The sequence below is a fragment of the Suncus etruscus genome, chromosome X (genome assembly GCF_024139225.1).
Source record: "Suncus etruscus isolate mSunEtr1 chromosome X, mSunEtr1.pri.cur, whole genome shotgun sequence".
NCBI classification, from domain to species: Eukaryota; Metazoa; Chordata; class Mammalia; order Eulipotyphla; family Soricidae; genus Suncus; species Suncus etruscus.
The window spans coordinates 63,958,353-63,978,292 of record NC_064868.1 but is presented as its reverse complement, the minus strand read 5'-3'; the positions used below and the strand labels follow the sequence as shown (position 1 = coordinate 63,978,292).

The following is a 19,940-nucleotide window of genomic DNA, read 5'->3' as shown; positions in this document are numbered from 1 at the left end:
TTTTTTTGTTTTTGGGCCACACCCAGTGACGCTCAGGGGTTACTCCTGGCTATGCGCTCAGAAATCGCTCCTGGCGAGGGGGACCATATGGGACACCGGGGGATCGAACCGCGGTCCATCCAAGGCTAGCGCAGGCAAGGCAGGCACCTTACCTCTAGCGCCACCGCCCGGCCCCGACTATTGATTCTTTCTGGGGATTTTCTTTTTGAGTCTTTGGGACTCCAATGATTCTTACATTTTTCCTGTTAAATTTGTCAAGGACTGGGCCCAGAGAGATAGCACAGCGGCGTTTGCCTTGCAAGCAGCCGATCCAGGACCAAAGGTGGTTGGTTCAAATCTCGGTGTCCCATATGGTCCCCCGTGCCTGCCAGGAGCTATTTCTGAGCAGACAGCCAGGAGTAACCCCTGAGCACCACTGGGTGTGACCTAAAAATTTTTGTCAAGGACTTATATTTTTATCTGTTCACATTATTTGCGTATTTTTTCCATTGTCTGATTGTTTCCTTTAAGGTTCTTTTCTAGTCTCCTCTGCTGTATGGAGTTGTTCTGCATTTCATCTTCCTGCTTGTTGATTCTGTCCTCGCTGCTGTTACTCTGTTGGAGAGGCTTTCCACTGAGTTTTTAATTACATCTACTTAGTTTTTCAGTCCTGTTGTTTCAGTTTGGAGTATTCTGATTTCTATCTTTGTGTTCTCTTTAGCTTGATCTATTCTTTTTTTTTTTTTTTTTTTTTTGGTTTGTTTTTGGGTCATACCCGGCAGTGCTCAGGTGTTACTCCTGGCTCTATGCTCAGAAATTGCTCCTGGCAGGCTAGGGAGACCATATGGGATGCCAGTATTTGAACCTCCATCCTTCTGCATGCAAGACAAACGCCCTACCTTCATGCTATCTCTCTGGCCTCAGCTTGATCTATATTCTTTCTTTGAGCATTTATGAGCATCCTCTATATTACTACTCTAAACTTCTTGTCTGAGAGTTTAACTATGTGGTTGGTACTCTCTGGGTCATCAGAGTGGCCATCTTCATTCTTTTTTTTTTTTTTGGGCCACACCCTGTGACGCTCAGGGGTTACTCCTGGCTATGCGCTCAGAAGTTGCTCCTGGCTTCTTGGGGGACCATATGGGACGCCGGGGGATCGAACCACGGTCTGTCCTAGGCTAGCGCAGGCAAGGCAGGCACCTTACCTCCAGCGCCACCGCCCAGCCCCCATCTTCATTCTTTATGCATGCTGTTGTCCTGCGTTTTTTCCCATTGACATACTTGTAGCATGGCTTTTACTACGTGTCATGGCAGAGTACATGGGATAGGAGATGCACATGGCAGTGTACTGAAGCAGAGAGGTCGCACTCCTACCTGCTTCTCTGTTTCATGTCCTGCAAATCTTGATGGTATTAAGTTCACTTAATACCTTCCTCAGCAGTCTTCCACAGGGATCAGGAAGCCAAAAATGGAGGTATTCAGAGGTTTTTTAAAGTCACCAGGTAATGAGATGGTACCTCCTTGTGGGCTGGGACTGCCTACATGGCCAGTGAACCTTGATGGGATTAAGTTGATTAAATTCATGGGGGTCTTCCTCAGCAGTCTCCTGCAGGAATCAGGGAGCCCTAATGTTCACTTATGTCCCTTAGGACACAATATCAAGAAAGTCAAGGAACTTCTCAGACATATTCATTAGAATAGTCTTTTTTTTTTTAATTTTGGGCCACACCTAGCAGTGATTAGGGGTTACTTCTGGCTCTGCACTCATGAATTACTTCTGGCAGTGTCAGAGATGCAGGGAATAAAACTGGCTAGGTTGTGTGCAAAGTAATTGCCCTACCCACTATGATATCACTCTAGTACCTCATTAGACTGTTCTAAGAAGCTGCAAGCTATCATGCTTTCCTACTTTCAATGTGTTGGGTTTGGATACTGGTTTTGAACTTTTTCTCCTATATCATTTTCTGTTTTGAGCCTCTTAATATTTTATTCATCAAAATTGCTTTGTGTTAAATCTCACAAAGATGGAAGGGAACAGACAGCACTGCAAGAAAGCATGGGCATTTTATTCTAGCATGCTGGGGTCAACCTCCTCCTAAGAAAATGGCGATTTCTGGTGGGCTCATAGGCACCTTTTTATAGATAATTTAGGGGATTTTGACTCTGGGTAGTTAATTTTTAAATCTATAGCTTCTTTTTTATTATTTTTGGTTTCAGGGCACACCCAGTGGTGCTGAAGGGTTACTCCTGCCTCTCCGTTCAGACTTTTCTCCTGGCAGACTCAGGGTACTATATAGGATGCCAGGGATCAAACCCAGGTCAGTTCCAGGTTAGTCACATGCAAGGCAATTCCCTATTTTGTGCTATTACTCTGGCCCCAATTTATAGGTTTTTAGTACAAAATTGGATCAAGAAAACTGCTAGGATTGGTCTTAGGATATATGTTGCATCAGACAAATGATTAAGGTTGTTTGTAAGCTCAATGAGGGGAAATCATATGCCTTGAGATCCAGGGTGCGGTGGTCAGTTTCTGTGATTGTCTTCAGACTCAGGGTGTGGTTGCCATCTGGCCACCTGTTTATTTTGGTATGTACACAGCAACCCAGGAACTGGTTGCTCTTCTGGACCTAGTCTTTTTAAATTTAAATCCTGTCATGGCAGTCTTTATGTTTAGGTGTCTAAGTGAAACAAGAGTTACAGAGGCAAAACAGCAGTTAAGTCCAAACCTTCTAATATTAAACAAAAATCAGGGTTACAGATACAAAGTAGCAATTAATTCCAAACTTTTATTCTAACTTCTATTTAATATAGTTAATTCCAAATTCTAGATTACATTCTAATATAGTTTATTTTTTCTAATATAGTTTATTTCAAACTTATATTTTAATATTCCCTTTTAACATTTGAAATATTCTCAGTCCCTGTGATTAAAAGTTTGGGTAATTTTTTCTTTACTTTCAAATGAAAAACTATCAGCTATAAAAATGTTTATAAACAATGATATTTTTAGCATAAGTATCTTCAGTGCCTGAAAATACCAAACTAAATAAATTGGTTTACAAACAATTTTTTAAAAACTTTATGTGACAACACATATTGCACTCAACTCGGGTGACTTTTTTTTTTTTTGGTTTTTGGGTCACACCTGGCAGCGCTCAGGGGTTACTCCTGGCTCTATGCTCAGAAATCGCTCCTGGCAGGCTAGAAGGGGGCCATATGGAGTTCCGGGATTTGAACCACCATCAGTCCTGAATCGGCTGCTTGCAAGGCAAATGCTTTACCTCCATGCTATCTCTCTGGCCCCATCACCTCAGGCGACTTTCAAATGGAACTTTTCATCCTTGTTTATCACCAGTTGTGACAGTAACCTTTCACTGTATTGGTTATTTTGCCAGTAGTTTCGACATATTTTTTTATGGCAAATTAGATTTGTAGCTTCAGAATAAATTGGAAAATAACATTCTGAATGGTATGTTACCAGTAGACTGAAATATGAATGCTTTCAGCAAATGTTCAGTTTAATTTCCAAATTTTTTTGGGGGGGGCAGTCACACCTGGCAGAGCTCAGGGGTTTCTCCTGGCTCTGTGCTCAGAAGTTGCCCCTGGCAGGCTAGAGGGGGACCATATGGAATGCCGGGATTTGAACCACCATCAGTCCTGGATCGGCTGCTTGCAAGGCAAATGCCTTATGCTGTGCTATCTCTTGGGCCCTAAATGCGTAATTAAAAAAAAAAGATTTAGTTAATTATAAAAGTGCAAAACTTTTTCACGTTAGGGAAAATATAGCTATGTTCATGTAATTCACTTAACATTATTTAAAACAAGCATACGAAGTTCTATGACTAATAAGTAGAAAAAACTTTATACTAGGTGTTGGTAATAAATACTGAGAATTTAATACATTAATAAAAATTAGCTCATTTTCTACTTGTTTTCTTTTTTTTTTTTTTGTTTTTTTTTTTTTTTGGAGGAGGGTCACACCCGGCAGCACTCAGGAGATACTTCTGGCTCTACACTCAGAAATCGCTCCCAGCTGGCTCAGGGACCATATGGGATGCTGGGATTTGAACCACCGTCCTTCTGCATGCAAGGCAAACGTTTGCCGCTGTGTTATCTCTCCAGCCCCTTCCTTCTACTTGTTTTCAAAATGTTAAAATTATAAAATGATGGGGTCAAAGCAATAGCATGGTGGTAGGGCATTTGCCTTGCATGAGGCCAACCCTGGAATGGACCCGAGCTCAATTGCTGACATCTCATGTGGTTCCGGACCCTTCGAGGAGCGATTTCTGAGTGCAGAGCCAGGAATTAACCCCGAGCGTCACTGGGTGTGGCCTCAAAACCAAAAAAAAATTATAAAATGTTATAAACATTGCCCCTATTTTGGATGATGAATGTCATGGCTGAAAAACCAAAGTCTCCTATAATATCTACATAGAAGCCAAAACAAAGGTTCCCAAAAATTATTTGATGTACTTTCCTTATTTTCAGAAAAATATATCACTCAGATTCCCTGGAAATCAACTTTCTTTAAGCAAACAAATAGAAAGTGCCAGCCAATTGCACCCAAGGTTACTTATGTACCCCTGGAACTTCTAGTGTTTAGGGACAGTACCACCCACTATAGGAAACTACTTAACTTATCACCACCACCTTTTCCTCGTGCTGTGTATGGCCTATGATGTCATATCTGATATTTACCAAGTTGTGATTGCTTCATTGTTTATGCAAATATTGATGGACAAGCTTAGAGTGACAATAAAACATTTTAAAGCAATATTAGATTTATTAGGATGAATTAATATAAAAAATTTGGAGAAGCCATGCCTATTGTTATAAAATAATATGCTGTCATTCTTCATTATTAGTGCATTTAAAAGCATTTTAGATGTAATTGAACTATGCTGTATTGTACATAACATGTTTAATGAATTCTGTGTATTAGTAAAAACATCAGAAAGTTACAGATGATTAAATTCCAGTTATACAATGTCTAACACCCTCCCTTCTCCAGTGCACATTTCTTGCCATCAATGTCTCGTTTCCCAATGCACCATCTACTTTCTCTCTCCCCTGCCTGCATCTGAGAGAGACATTTTCCTTCTCTCTCTTCCTTTTATTCCCTTTTAAACACTGTGGTTTTGGACAGTGTTTTTCAACCTTTATATGCAAAAAATTTAACTCTGAATTATATATAAAGTAATTCTCTTGAATAGGAATCAAATAAACACAAAAATTATTTTATAATTACTTTATTATGAAATAATAAAATATTTTATGATGATTGGTCTATTTGTGAGCCAAAGCTGCATGTTACGGATGAAATTGGAAATTTTCCCACAGCACACCAGAGAATATCTCATGGCACACTAGTGTGCCACGGCACAGTGGTTGAAAAATGCTGGTTTAGATATTGTTACAGAAAGGGTATCATGCACATTACTTTATCTCCTTTCTGAACCCATTCTTTGTCTAGAGTGAGCATATAACAATTATCATTGTCATAGTGGTCCCTTCTCTGCCCTAATTGCATGCCTCTGCTCTTTGTGGAAAGCTTCCTACCAGGGACTGGTATTCCTGAACCTTGTCTCTATTTTGTCTGGATATTAATACCATACTATTTTTCTTTTTCTTTTTCTTTTGTTTTTGGGTCACACCCAGCAGCGCTCAGAGGTTACTCCTAGCTCCAGGCTTAGAAATCGCTCCTGGCAGGCTCGGGGGACCATATGGGATTTCGGGATTCGAACCACCATCCTTCTGCATGCAAGGCAAATGCCTTACTCTGTGCTATCTCTCTGGCCCCTATTTTTCTTTATAGTCCACAAATGACTATGAACATTCTATGTCTATCACTATCCTTCTGACTCATTTCATTCAGCAAAATACTCTTTATAATTATCCATATATAAGCAAATTTCATGCCTTCATTTATTCCATTGTGTAGATGTACCACAATTTATTTAGCCACTCATCTGCTATCACGCACCTGAAATGTTTCCGGGTTCTGGTTATTGTGAAGAGTGCTGCAATGTGCAAAGAACAGAGGTCTTATCTGCAAGGGTTTTATTTCTTTTGTTTCAGAGGTATATTCCTAGGAGTGGTATTACTGAGCCCTATTCCTAGTTTTTTGACTAGATTTTCAAGTCAAGATTTTGTACTAGATTTTAACTAGAAAGCTCGATTTCTAGTTTTGGTTATTTGAAGTTTTTGTTTGTTTGTTTTGTTTTTGGGCCACACCTGCCAGTGCTCAAGGGTTAGTACTGGCTCTGCACTCAAGAATAGCTCCTTGGGCCTGGAGAGAAAGCATAGTCGTAGGGCGTTTGCCTTGCATACAGCCAACTTGGTAGGAACCAGGTCCGATTCCTGGCATCCCATTGGTCCCTCAGCCTGCCCAGGGCAACTTCTGAGTGCAGAGCCAGGAAAAAACCCTGAGCACCACTGGTTGTGGCCCCAAAACCAATGAATCAATCAATCGACCAATAAATAAATTTAAAAAAATTGGTCCTGTTAGGCTTGGGAGGGGAACCATATGGAATGCTAGGGATTGAACCCAGGTCCTTCCTGGATTGGCCCAATGCAAGACAAACAACCTACCACTTGTGCTATTGTTTCAGCACCTTTGATATCACTCCAGCCCTCTAGATTTTTTTTTGAGAAATACCTGTTAAATTTTGAAATTTATTATACTAATATACTAATTTGCTTTTTGTAACCGTTTTGATAAGATTTCTTAATTCACCTAGGGTTAATTGTAGTCATGACAAGTCAAGCCCTACCAGGCCCTGAGCCTGACCACGGAGCACAGATAGGCAGATGTGACTAGGAAAAGGCTGGTCCTGTTTTTCTGGTAAAAGTATTTTTGTACAACTGTGCTCACATCCTTATCTATGCTATACACTAAAATTGGTTCTGACATAAGACCATTGTCCCATATGTCAAATAAGACTGTTATATTGCCCACATAGGATGCAGAGGAAATGAGGAAAAGGATGTTTGTGATTAAAGTTAGAAAGAACCAGTGTCTCACATGTCAAGTAAAGATTGTTACATTGTCTTTAAATGATTTATTATTTGCTGTATGAAGTACTGTATGGAATATCTCTGAAATACTATAAAAGTTGTAAGATATGAGCACTCAAGGTCCACAGACATGTGCTGCATCAGGAAAACTGTTGAACCCCTGGGTGCCCAGGTAAAAATACAAATAAAATCCAGATGTGGGGCGGGAGAGATAGCACAGCGGTAAGGAGTTTGCCTTGCATGCAGAAGGACTTTGGTTTGGATCCCCGCATCTCATATGGTTCCCCGAGCCTGCTGAGGGCGATTTCTTTCTTTCTTTTTTTTTCTTGGCTTTTGGGCCACACCCGGCGTTGCTCAGGGGTTACTCCTGGCTGTCTGCTCAGAAATAGCTCCTGGCAGGCACCGGGGACCATATGGGACACCGGGATTCGAACCAACCAACGACCTTTGGTCCTGGATCGGCTGCTTGCAAGGCAAACCTGCTGTGCAATCTCTCCGGGCCCCAGGGCGCTTTCTGAGCAAAGAGCCAGGAGTAACCGCTGATCGCTGCCGGGTGTGACCCAAAAACAACAACAACAACAAATCCAGATGTAATTTGCATCACAAATTGGCATCCTCTGTCTCTCTGGGTTTTGTGTTTTGTGTAACTGTAATTCTAATTTCAATTCTAACAATATCTATATTGTTATTCAAAAGTCTAGAACAGTCTACATTCCAACCAGCTGTTAAACAGAGTCCAGAGTCCATTTCTTCCAGAAACCTTGCAAGAGCTGGTTGTTCCTGTTTTTGTTTGTTTGTTTGTTTGTTTTGAAGTGTATCATTCTCTTTGGTGTGAGTAATCCTTGAGCTCAGCTGAGTTCCCCCCCCAAATCCACAAAGAATGGTCTATTTAGTTATATTAGCATTCAGATTTAAAGAAACAATACAATGCTTAAAAGGACAGGATACAATTTAGCAAATTCATAGATTTGAATACTTGGTGTGAGATGTTACCTCATTGTTGTTTTGATTAGCATCTTCCTGATGATTAGAAATGTAGAGCAGTTTTCATGTGCCTTTTGGCTATCTGTATTTTCATTTTGAGGAAATAACTGATCATTACTTCTCCCCATTTTTGGATGGGGTTAGACTTTTTTTTTGTTAAGTTCTTCCAGTGCCTTGTATATTTTTATATTAACCCCCTATTAGGTTTATTAATTTATTATTTGTAGGGTATTGGGGGAATAGTTTTTTTCCATGTCATGAGTAGTCTTCATATCTTAGTCATTGTTTCTTTGAGAAGCAGAAACTTTTGGTTTTATTTTATTTTATTTTATTTTTGGTTTTTGGGATACACCCGGTGGTGCACAGAGGTTACTCCTGGCTCTACATTCAGAAATCGCTCCTGACAGGCACAGAGGACCACATGGGGTGCCGGGATTCAAACCACCATCCTTCTGCATGCAAGGTAAAGGTCTTACCTCCATGCTATCTCTCCGGCCCAAAAACTTCTTATTTTAATGTAGTCCCATTTATTTATCTTTGCTTCTTATTTTAATATAGTCCCATTTATTTACCTTTGCTTCTATTTAGTCCTGTTTTTTTCCTTGAAAATGCCTTTAGATTCAATGTCATGGAGCATTCTGTCTGTATTTTCCTCTATGCATCTTTTTTTTTTTTTTTGGTTTTTGGGCCACACCCGGTAACGCTCAGGGGTTACTCCTGGCTATGCGCTCAGAAGTTCCTCCTGGCTTGGGGGACCATATGGGACACTGGGGGATCGAACCGTGGTCCGTCCAAGGCTAGCGCAGGCAAGGCAGGTATCTTACCTCTAGCGCCACCGCCCGGTCCCAAATTTTTGATATGACAGGTTTTTTGTTTTGTTTTGTTTTGTTTTTTGTTTTGTTTTTGGACCACACCGGCAGTGTTCAGGGGTTACTCCTGGCTGTCTACTCAGAAATAGCTCCTGGCAGGCACGGGGGACCATATGGGACACCGGGATTCGAACCAACCACCTTTTGGTCCTGGATCGGCTATTTGCAAGGCAAAGGCCACTGTGCTATCTCTCTGGGCCGTCTTTAATTCATTTTGATTGACCTTTGTGCATGGTGTTAAATAGAACTCTGAGTTTTTTTTTGTTTTGTTTTTGCATGTAGTTGACCAACACTACTAGTTAAAAGGCTCTTCTTGCTGCACAATGTATTTCTCGTCTCTTTATCAAAGATTAATTGGATGTATACCCGGGGTTAGTCTCAGAATATTCAAGTCTGTCCCATTAGTCAGAGAATCTGTCTTTATTCCAGTACAAGCTCTTTTTTTTTTTTTGGGCCACACCCAGTAACGCTCAGGGGTTACTCCTGGCTATGTGCTCAGAAGTTGCTCCTGGCTTGGGGGACCATATGGGACACCGGGGGATCGAACCACGGTTCGTCCAAGGCTAGCGCAGGCAAGGCAGGCACCTTACTTTTAGCGCCACCGCCCGGCCCCATTTTTTTTAAATTTTTTTATTTTTTTTTCAGTACAAGCTCTTTAATGACTACTGCTTTATAGTACAGTTTTATTTGGGAGGGGGTTGGGTCACACCTGGCAGAGGTCAGGGGTTACTCCTGGCACTGCACTCAGAAATCACCGCTGGGAGGTTTGGGGGAACATATGGGATGCTAGGATTCGAACCACCATCTGTCCTGGATTGGCTGTGTGCAAGGCAAATTGCTACTGTTGTGCTATCTCTCTGGCCCCTATAAAACAGTTTAAAGTTGGGGAAAATAATATCTCCAATCTACTTTTTCCTGAAGATTGCTTATGTTGTTAGTGGACATTTATTGTTCCATATTTATTTCAGGGACTATTGATCCACTCCTTTGAAATATGTCATGGGTATACTTATAGGGATTGTATTAAATCTATATAATGTTTTGGGAAGTATTGCCATTTTAATGATGTTAATCCTACCAATCTATGAACAGGGTACATGTTTCCATTTCCTTATGTCCACTTTAATTTCTTTATGTAGTGTTTTATAGACTCCAAGATACTTGATTTTCTGAGATAAAGTTGTAAATGGGGTCACTTTTTGAGCTATTTTATTTTATATATATATTTAAAAATAATATCTTTTTAAGCCCCATGATTACAAACATATTTGTAGTTGAGTTTCAGTCAAAAAGTACAATGTCTTCACCAGTGCAACTTCTTGCCACCAAAGTCACCCATTTCCATCCTCCCTCACCTTTTGCCTGCCTTCCAGAAAGGCATATTTCTTTCACTACCATTGTCATGTTTGTAGCTATTTCTCTAACTGCATTTACCATTCTTTGTGGTAAACTTCATATCATGGGCTTATCCTTCCAGCCTTCATCTCTATTATCTCTGGGTATTATTAGCAACTGTCTTTGATTTTTTTTTTTTTGTTTTTGTTTTTGGGTCACACCCGGCGGTGCTCAGGGGATACTCCTGACTGTCTGCTCAGAAATAGCTCCTGGCAGGCACAGGGGACCATATGGGACACCGGGATTCGAACCAACAACCTTTGGTCCTGGATCGGCTGCTTGCAAGGCAAACACTGCTGTGCTATCTCTCTGGGCCCATCTTTGATATTTCTTAAATTCCAGAGATGATTGAAACTATTCTGTGTCTATCTCTCTCCCTCTACTTATTTCATTCAGCATAATATTTTCGATGTCCATTCATGTACAGGAAAATTTTATGACTTCATTTTCCTGATGGCTGCACAGTACTTCCATTGTGTATATGTACCATTGTTTCTTTAGCCATTCATCTGTTGTTGGGCCTCTAGGTTGTTTTCAATTTCTGGGTATTTTAAATAGAGCTGCAATGAATATATGTCTGCATGTTTGTATTGTGTTTTTGTGTTCCTAGTGTACATCCCTAGGAGAGGTATTGCTGATCATATGGGAGCTCAATTTCCAGTTTTTGAGGAATATTCATATTGTATTCCATAAAGGATAGACTAGATAGCATTTCCACCAGCAGTGAAAAAGAGTTCTTTTTCTCCCCACTTCCCCACCAGCATTGATTGTTCTTGTTCTTTGTTATGTGTGTCACTCTCTGGCATGCAATGGTACCTCATTGTAGTTTTGATTAGCATCTCCCTGATAATTAGTGATGTGGATCATTTTTCCATGTGCCTTTTAGCCATTTGTATTTATTTTTTGAGGAAGTGTCTGTTCATTTCTTCTCCACATATTATGATGGCGTTAGATTTATTTTTTTTAAATTTTTATTGCGATCATAATGGCTTACATAACTTTCACAGTAGTATTTTAGGTACATATTAACATTGAATCAGAGGAATACCCATCACCAAATTTGTCCTCTCTCCATCCCAGTTCCCTTTCTGCAACCCATATACCCCACCATCACCCCCCCAGGCTGCTAGAGTGGGTGGACCCCTCTTTGTCTAGCTTACTATTAGTGGTCATATATCTGTTTGGTCCTGGTACCCTCCCTTGTTTCCCCCTCTATTTAAGAGGCGGAGCTAGATAAATCAAGTTATGTGGTTTTGTTTAAAGGAAAAAAAAAAGCAGTAGAATGGGGTACAAATACTTTGAAAATGGGTGGAGACCTTCTAGAGGCTTTCAACCTCAGTTTGAGAGAGGACATGAAAAAGGTAATTGAAACACCACAACAATACAGAAAGAAATATCAAATTAAATATCCAGTGAGCACTACAGCAATAAAGACAAGCACCGCACAATAGTCTCTGTTCTGAAATCAAATCATGCTGGAGTGCAAAAAGAAAGAGAAAGAGAAGATAAAATAAAATAAAATAAAATAAAATAAAATTGGAGTTATCAACTTCAATATCTACACCAAAATAAAGATGTCAAAAAATGAATCAATCAATAAATAAATGTGTGGAAAGATGATTATTTTGTGTGTTTTTTTCTTTCCCCCCTTGCATAAACACATTAAGTATTGGGGATATTATAGAGGGAATTCCCTTGGCCTAGGAGTTACAGGGTTTCTCCATGCCTGAAGTATACTGTCATGGGATTAACTGTAGACTCCTTGCATGCTCATTTACTCTCCCCTCGGTGCTTTTGTCGTGTATGGAAGATTTCTGCTTCGTCTTCTATGGTAAAATTAGAACGCTGTATCTAGTGATCTTGGTGACTGTGCAGCTCAAGGAATGGAGTTCATGATGGAGTCTTTCTTTGTGGTTCTAGGAGTTCTGCTTCTTCAGTGTTGTTTTAATCCAACTTCTGTAATTGGTTGTCTTGGTCATTATGTTGCTCCTAGGATAGAGCCTGGGATAAAGCCTTTCGTTATGTTTGCGGAAGAACCGTGCGGTTGTCTCAGTCAGACCTCTGGAGTTGGAGATCTTGTTTGTTGAACAGATCCTAGACCAAAAGCTAGGCTAGAGCTTTTCATTGCTGTTGTTGTTGTTGTTGTTGGTCCCGGGATGTGTACTGTCGAGTCCTGGTTGTAACAACCAGCCATCTGTATATAGTGATCTTGGCTTTTGCTCAGGCCAAAGGGTGACATGTTTACTGATTTTGTCTTATCGTTGGCTGATGAGGAAGGACAACTTGCTCTTAAATCAAGTTGTTCCCATTTCCTTGTTGTCAGGTTATAAATTTAGAATTGGTGCATGTTGGCATCAGAGCAGCGTTATGAATGCCCTGGAGAGGATTTGGTTCCTGGAGCTGTTGTGGAGAACTCTGTCATTTCTATGTCTGGGATCCAGGAGTCAAGGCTGGATGGTTGGTGTCTAGTTCCTTGGAGTCTAAGTTGGTTCTAGTTAAGTTCTGTCAGTATATAAGTAGTCTTTGTATATCTTAGATATTATCCCCTCATCTGATGGGTATTGGGTAAATAGTTTTTCTCATTCTGTGAGTGGCCTTTGTATCCTAGTCACTATTTCCTTTGAAGTGCAGAAACTTCTAAGTTTAATGTAGTCCTACTTGTTTATCTTTGGTTCCACTTGTTTGGACAGTGGTGTTTTCTTGTTTTATACCAGATTTTAAAAGAAAGGCTTTTAGTTTATCTCCATTGAGTATAATATTTGCCATTGACTTATGGTAGATGGCCTTGACTATATTGAGAAAAGTTCTTTCCATTCCCATCTTTATGAGTTTTTTTTTTATCATAAGTGGGTGTCGAAACTTAACAAATGCTTTCTCTGCATCTATTGATATGACCATATGTTTTCATTTTCTTTACTATGGTTTATTATGTTGATTAATTTACATATGTTAAATTATCCTTGCATGTCTGGAGTGAAACCCAAGGTCATGTTGTATGACCTTGATGAGGCGTTTGATCCTATTTGTTATTTTTTTTTTGTTGTTGAAGATCTTTGCATCTGTGTTATCACGAATATTGATCTGTAGTTTTCCTTTTTTGCAGCATGTCTGCTTTTGTTATCAGGGTGATGTTAGCTTTGTAAAAACTATTTGGAAGTGTTTCTGTTTCTTCAATTACCTGGAAGAGCCTGAATAAGGTTGGTAGTAGGTCCTCTTTTTTAAATTATAAAACAATTTTATTCACACAAAACATTAAAAATAGTTAATTTTCCCAAAACTAGATAAAAAGCTTTTTGTTTTATTTTATTTTTAATGATATCTTTATTTAAACACAGTGATTACAAACCTGACTGTAGTTGGGTTTCAGTCACAGTTACAAAAAGAACACCTCTCTCCACCGGCAAAATATTCCCATTACCAATGCCTCCCATCTCTCTACTCCCAAACCCCTGCTTGTATACAAAACAGGTATTTTACTTCTCTCACTCATTAACATTGTCTTGGTGGTTGCTAGTGTATTATTTCTCTAACTGCACTCACCCCTCCTTGAGGTGAGCTTCATATCATGAGCCGGTCATTCTAGTCTCATTTCTGGGCATTATTACAATAATGTCTTTTATTTTTCTTAAAAGCAATAGATAAGCGTGACTATTCTGTGACTCTCTCCCTTTGACTTATTTCATTCAGCATAGCAGTTTCCATATGCTTTTATGTATAGGAAAATTTCATGACTTCATCTCTCCGGACAGCTATACATATACACAATATTCCACAATATTCCACAGTTTCTTTAACCATTCGTCTGTTAAAGGGCATCTTGGTTGTTTCCAGAGTCTGGCTGTTGTAAATAGCACTGTGATAAATTTAGGTGCGAGGAAGGGATTTTTTGTATTGCACTTGTATGTTCCGAGTATATATCCCTAGGCGTGGTATAGCTGGATCATATAGAAGCCCAATTTCCATTTTTTTTTGAGGAATCTCCATATTGTTTTCCATAAGGGCTGGACTAGACGGCATTCCCACTAGCAGTGAATGAGAGTTTCTTTCTCCCTACATTCTTGCCAGCACTTATTGTAGGCAGCAGAATGTTGAATTTATCATTTTCATCCATTTTGCCACTCTCTCTCTTTCTCTCTTTCTCTCTCTCTCTTCTTTAGTGGTGGTTTTTGGGTCACACCCCAGCAGTGCTCAGGAGTTATTCCTGGCTCCATGCTCAGAAATTGCTCCTGGCAGGCATGGGGGACCATAAGGGACGCCGGGATTTGAACCGATAACCTTCTGCATGAAAGGCAAACGCCTTACCTCCATGCTATCTCTTCGGACCCCACTCTGTGTCTCTTAATTGGTGCATTTAATCCATTGATGTTGAGAGAGATTATTGACATGGGATTTTATGTCATTTTTGTGTAGAAGTTTGTTGTTTCTGTTGGTCTGTTGTGCCTTAAAGAAGACCTTTTAGTTTTTCTTTTAAGGCTAATTTTGTGTCCGTAAAGTTTCTGAGCTGTTGTTTAACCTTGAAGCTGTGTATTCTTCCTTCAATCCCAAATGTGAGTCTAGCTGTGTAAAGGATTATAGGCAAAACATTCATTTTCTTGAGTTTTGTCACTATATCCCACCTCTCCCTTTGGTCCTTGAGGGTTCCTTGTAACAGATCTGCTGTAAATCTTAAGGATGCTCCTTTAAATATAATTTCCCTTTTTGATCTCACTGCTTTCAGTATTCTATCTCTGTGGGATTTATCATTGTGACTAGGATGTGTCTCAGAGTACTTTTCTTTGGATCTCTCTTAGCTTGTACTCTTCGGGCATGCAGGATTTGGTTGCATGCACGCTTTCTCTCTGGGAGTTTCTATGTAATGATGTCCTTGACTGTTGACTTTTCATGGGGACTTTCTTCCTGGATCTCTGTGACTCCAATGATTTTTATATTGTTTCTGCTGAATTTATCAAAGACTTCTATTTTCATCTGTTCACATCTTTGAGGATTTTTTTTCCATTGTCTACTGTTTGTTTTAAAGTGCTCTATCAATCAATCTCTTCTGTTGTATGGAATTGTTATGCACTTCATATTTTATTGCACTGATTTTGGTACTCAGTCACTGTTACTATGTTGGAGAGTCTTTCCAGTAAGGTTTTCATTTTTCCTATCAAGATTTTCAGTCATGTTATTTACGTATTCTCTCGCTTCCTTTTTTTTTTGTTTTATGTTTTTTTTGTTTGTTTTTGAGCCAGACCCAGTGACACTTAGGGGTTACTCCTAACTGTGCTCTTAGAAATTGCTCCTAGCTTGGGGGACCATATGGAATGCTAGGGATAAAACTGAGGTTTGTCCTGGGCCAGCCACATACAAGGCAAAGGCCCTACTGCTGTGCTATCACTCTGGCCCTCATATCCTCTTGATTATTATTTGTGTTTAGTTCAGCTAGTTCCATGCATTCTTTGTTTCTATGAGGATCCTCCATATTTCTTCTCTAAACTCCTTATCTGAAAGCCTAAATAGGTGGTTTGCACCTTTTGGGTCATCAGCTCTGCCATCTTCATTCTCTTTGCATAATGGAGGCTTGCATTGTTTTCCTATTGTCACACTTGAGTGATGTTTTTATACTTGTTGTGTTCATAGCTTAGGAGATGTGTGTGCTTGGATGTGGAGTTGCTGGGCTCCTCTGGCTCCAACCTTCTTGGATGGGGTCAACTCAACTCTGTTTACAGGGCTTCCATGGGTTGTTTCCAGAACCCTTACCTATGGTTCTGTATGGCAGCCATGTTTAAATGCACATGATGGAGATCAGGCTCTGCCCTCCGTGGGTGGGCAGCTTACCTCCATTGACATAACTTTCATGGGCTCTTCTGGGCTGGTTTTGTCCCAGCATAGGCAGCTGTGGGTCTGAATAATAGCTGCATTGAAAATTGCTTGGCAGGGATCTGGGTTACTTTTTATTTTCTTTTTCTTTTTTTTTTCTTATTTGGTTTTTGGGCAACACCTGGCTGCACTCAGTAATCACTCCTGGCAGGCTCAGGGGACCATATGGGATGCTAAGAATCAAACTGGGAGGGGCCGGAGAGATAGCATGGAGGTAAGGCGTTTACCTTTCATGCAGAAGGTCATCAGTTCGAATCCCGGCGTCCCATATGGTCCCCCGTGCCTGCCAGGAGCGATTTCTGAGCACGGAGCCAGGAAAAACCCCTGAGCACTGCCGGGTGTGACCCAAAAAAAAACCACAAAAAAAAAAAAAAGAATCAAACTGGGGTCTCTCCCAGATCTGACTCTTGCAAGGCAAATGATCTACCTCTGTGCAATTGCTCCAGTCCCTGGGTTACTTTTTTGTCTCTTTCATTACTTGTATATAAAAATAACGAATTTTGTGTATTAATTTTTGTCACAGACCAATTGGTCTTGACACAAAGAAATCTTCCGGAGTCCCTTGAAAGGTATGAACCAGGGTCTGCAAATGGGTAACAGAGGCTAAGTAGTCAAGTTGGTTCAAGCTCTGTTCTGTTTCTTCAAAGCACAAAGTGGAATACTTATACTGAATTTCTTGACAGATCATAAGGCTGATTTACCAAAAAGAAAAGGTATAGGTGCATATTGTTCAAGGCATATTTCTGGTAGAGCATAGTTTCACTTTTGAGGCTGCTTCTTGCTATCAGTAATTTCTTAGTAGCAAAGTCAGTTGAGAATTGTTTTGGTTTTATGCATACTGAACTGGGGCCTAAAATATTAAACTCTTACTATGACTGCACATAGGCTAAGAGCAAAGTTAGATTTGAGGATGAGTAGTTATTTTGTAAGACTAAATAAAAATACTTGAATCTATGCATGGTTTGTTTATATATCTGAGTAATTTTTATTTATAAGGTTTGTTTATATATCTGAGTAATTTTTAAGAGAGGTTCTAAGAAAAGTGAGTAATAATTAATACATAAGAAATATTTGAATACATGTAAATATTAAGTCTGTGTGATCTTAGAATGTCAGCAGAAGGTATTTATCAAGTAATATTTATGCTATATCCCTTTATTTCCCGAATGCCTCATGAATTGGCACCCAAGGTTTATTTTATTATTTTTGTTTTAGAGCCCTACTGCCTGTGAGTACAGGTTATTTTTTCCAGCATCTTTTCTTGCAGATGTTACTTTTTTCAAACGTCCTCTCTGTGAGTACAGACTGCTTTGATAATGTTCCTGTTATAGCAGACAGCTTTTAAAAATCCCTCCCTTGTGGGGTCCTGAGAGATAGCACAGCAGTAGGACTTTCTTTTGTCTTGCACTCAGCGGACCCAGGACGAACAGTGGTTCAAATACCAGCATCCTATATGGTTGCCTGAGCCTGCCAGGAGTGATTTCTGAGCACAGACCAGGAGTAACCTCTGAGCGCCACTGGGTGTGACCCAAAAAATAAAACAAAACAAAAATCCCTCTCTCTGGCAATTAGGACCTTTATAAAGTTGGTGCCTTCCTAGGTCTCATGATTTGTTAATACGGGGGATGCAGCAAATTTAGTCATCAGCCACTTTACAAATCTATTGTTTCTTGAAGGTTTTTTTGTAGAGTCAATATGATTTTCTAAATATCGTGTCATTTCATCTGCTAACAGTGAGGGCTTAATTTCTTCTTTTTCTACCTGGATGCTCTTGATATCTTTTCTTGCCTAATTGTTATGGCAAGTTCTTCCAGTACTATATTGATTAGAAGTGATGAGAGTGTCTTGTACTAGATCTTGTGCTTGTCTTGTGCTAGATACTAGAGGAAAGGCTTTTAGTTTGTTCCTATTGAGTATCACCTTTGCCATGGCCTTATGGTAAATGCTTTGTATATATTGACTATATTTACTTCAATTCCATTTGATGAGATATTTTTTATCTTGAATTAGTGATGAGCCTTGTCAAATGTTTTTTCTGCATCTATTGCTATGATCATATGGTTTTTCTTTTTTCTTTTATTGATATGAAGTATTATATTGATTGACTTGCAAATGTTAAATCATCCTTGTATCTCTGAAATAGATCCTATTTGGTCATGGCTTATGAACTTCTTGATGAACTGTTGGATTCTATTTGCTAATATTTTGTTGAGAATCTTTGCATCTGTGTTCTTCAATGGTATCAGCCTGTGTTTTTTTTTTTTTGTGTGTGTGGTGTCTTTGTCTGCTTTTTATATTAGGGTGATATTACCTTCATAAAAAGAGTTTGAAATGTTTCTGTTTCTTCAGATTCCTGAACGAGACTGAATAGGATTTGCTGTAGTTCCTCCTGAGAGTTTTGAAAGAATTCTCTAGTGAATCCATCTGGGTCTTGACTTTTGCTCTAAAGCCTTTTGATTACTATTTCAATTTCCTTGATAGTGATAGGACTGTTTATTTATTTTAGATCATCTTGGACCAAACTTATGAGGTCAGAGGAGTCAAAGAATTTATCCATTTTTTTTCAGTCTCCGTAGAGACTGTCAAAAATTGCCAATGCCAACTATATTTCAAGTCGTCATGGTAGGGTATTAGGAAAAGTTTTCAAATAGCAATAATCGCGCCTCAGATAAACCTCATTGACTACGATACTGCCACTGCCCAAAGCTGAATTTATCCATTTTTTTCAAGTTCTCTTGTTTTGTGATATACAGCTTCTCAAAGTAATTTCTGGTTATCATTTGAATTTCTGTAGTATCAGTTATGACAGTGCCTTTCATTTCTCTCTCTCTCTCTCTTTTTTTTTTTTTGAATTTTAGGTCACATGCAATGGTGCTCATAGGTTACTCCTGGCTTGGTACTCAGGAATAATTCCTGGCATGTTTAGAGAACTATATGGAGTGCCCAGGTTTGAACCTGGCTTAGCCATGTGCAAGGGAAATGCTCAACTTGTTGTGCTATTGCTCCTTTCCATCCTCTTTAATTTCTAATTCAGTTTATTAAGGTCCTCTCAATCTTTCTTTTGAGTCTTGCTATTGTTTTATCAAAAATTTTAATGTTCCACAAACAACTCTTACTTTCATTCATTTTGGACTGTTTTTTGGGTTTCTCTTTATTAATTTCTTCTTTATGTTTTATTACTTCCTTCCTCCTGCCTTCTTTTGGCTCATTTTATTGGTTGTTTTCCAATAATTTTTTAATTTGTGTCATTAAGTTATTTATTTTTAATTTGTGCCATTAAGTTATTTATTTAGGGGGCCGAAGAGATAGCATGGAGGTTGGGTGTTTGCCTTGCTTTCAGAAAGACGATGGTTCGAATCTTGGCATCCCATATGGTCCCTTGAGCCTGCCAGGAGTGATTTCTCAGTGTAGAGTCAGGAGTAACCCCCAAGTGCTGCCCGGTGTGACCCAAAAACCAATAAAAAGAAAAATTATTTATTTAGAAATTTTTCCTGATAAAAATTCGCAGAGCTTTAAATTTCTGCCTTAATACTGCTTTTCTTGTATCCCACAAATTCTGATAACTTGTGTCTTCATTTTATTTGTTTTCAAGAATTTGTTTGCATATGTAATATTTTCCCATTTTAATGTGTCTATGCAAAAAGGAACAATACCACAAGGTATTACTGGAGCAGATGGGGGTCGAGGTGTCCAGGACAACAATCCCCATAACGTTTTTCTTACATGGCCTCTAGACAAAGACTTATCTACTAGAACTTTATACTAAACGGATCCAGAGGATCGGGGAAATTGCTGTTACAAGAGAAGATATTCAGTCACAGTTATGCTTATTAAAGG

The 19,940-nt window shown here is 39.3% G+C and overlaps 1 non-coding gene across 1 annotated transcript; it reads right to left on the bottom strand.

Annotated features, from left to right (window-relative positions):
* Positions 1–18,670: 18,670 nt before the first annotated feature.
* LOC126000073 (U4 spliceosomal RNA) lies at positions 18,671–18,811 on the bottom strand. Its single transcript, XR_007492448.1, has one exon. It is a non-coding gene; the product is annotated as a U4 spliceosomal RNA (small nuclear RNA).
* Between the last annotated feature and the right edge of the window lie 1,129 nt (positions 18,812–19,940).